The sequence below is a fragment of the Dipodomys ordii genome, unplaced genomic scaffold (genome assembly GCF_000151885.1).
Source record: "Dipodomys ordii isolate 6190 unplaced genomic scaffold, Dord_2.0 Scaffold758, whole genome shotgun sequence".
NCBI lineage: Eukaryota > Metazoa > Chordata > Mammalia > Rodentia > Heteromyidae > Dipodomys > Dipodomys ordii.
Window position 1 is genome coordinate 1 of NW_012267974.1, and position 1,450 is coordinate 1,450.

Sequence of the window (1,450 nt, forward strand, 5' to 3'; positions counted from 1 at the left end):
AAAAACCAGGAGCACGTGGTCCAGGGAGTAGCCATTGATTGTCTAGTGCCTCTGGGGCTTCTAATCCTGGATAGGTGCCCCAGTAACTACTAGCAGGGCTGAAAAACCCAGGCCTGCAGTGCCTATTCTTTTTCATAGGCAGAGGCCCTAATGCCCCTGATGGAAGTGGGATGTCTTTCTTCATTCATTATGGGAACTTTCCCTCCCCTGGGGATTGCAGGCACTGTTTGTTCTATGTGAGGTAAACAGGGAGCTCCTGTCACTTCTGTTAGTCTTCCTTTAATTGGTTTGCCCTTCTGAGGACAGGGCAGGCTCTTAACTGGGGGCCTTCCTCAGTTATCTCTCTTTGGGTACTCTTGTAATTCACCCTTGAGTTAGCATATATATCCCAGGAGTCCACATAATGGCCCAGAGGAGGGAGAGAAAACTTCTGTTGGTAACATGTAGTTAAATCCCCAAAGAGTATCAGGCCTCTGTTCCCTTTCCAATGAGATCCCCCGTCCGAAGTATATTATGGCCTTGGCCAGTGGATGGTGGCTGTAGGGGTTGTAGGGGGCTGTACTGACTATGGAGACTGCTCTCCTGCCCTTTCTCCAGGCATCTAGGCACAAACTCACTGAGTTTTGGAGTCACAGAGACCACAAATACTTGGAGGACCAAGGGAAGGTCTTACCAGCTCCAGGCATCCAAAGCCAGATAAACCTTCTGTCTCCCACCCCCTGGACACAGAGATGTCTGGAGCACAAGGCACTTTGGGGTTCACTTGGAAACATCTGAGATGGGGTCCCTGACTTAGGAATTCCCTTTTGCTGTCATCCAAAGATAGGCACAGATCCCCCTAAGTTCCATGAAAAATCTCCCATTGCCTGTTGCAAAGATATTGGTGGGACATTGACCCTCAAAACTTAAAATGAAAATAAAAAAGCTCCTATTTTTCTGCACTGAAGCTTGGCTTAAATCGAAAAGATCAGGAAGATGACCTAAGGGTGGCATCATCAGTTATGGCACTGTACTAAAAACTAGGAATTTTTTTGTAAGAAGGCAATATGGACATAGGTTCAACTATTTTTCCTGAGTGGAAAAGAGTCCTGAGTTTTGTTTTTCATGAGTGAATGGAGACATGCAGGTTGGACAGTCAGCCCTGGATGAGATGAAGCTCCCCCATGAGTCTCTCGTTGTGTCTGGGGCCTTCTGTCATTCTACCAAACTCAACATTCCCCAAGATTCCCACTTCTTAGTGGAGAAAGTGATTCCATCACCCCACTGAGCTTCTATAATAATCCTTCCTGTCCCCATACTCAAAAAGAATCTCAGGAAGCTGAGATCTAATGATCATGATTCAAAGCCTGCCTTACAAAAATCAAGAACTCTAACAACAACAGATGCTGGAGGGGATGTGGACAGAAGGGAACCTTACTTCATTGTTGGTGGGAATGTAAACTTGTTCAAC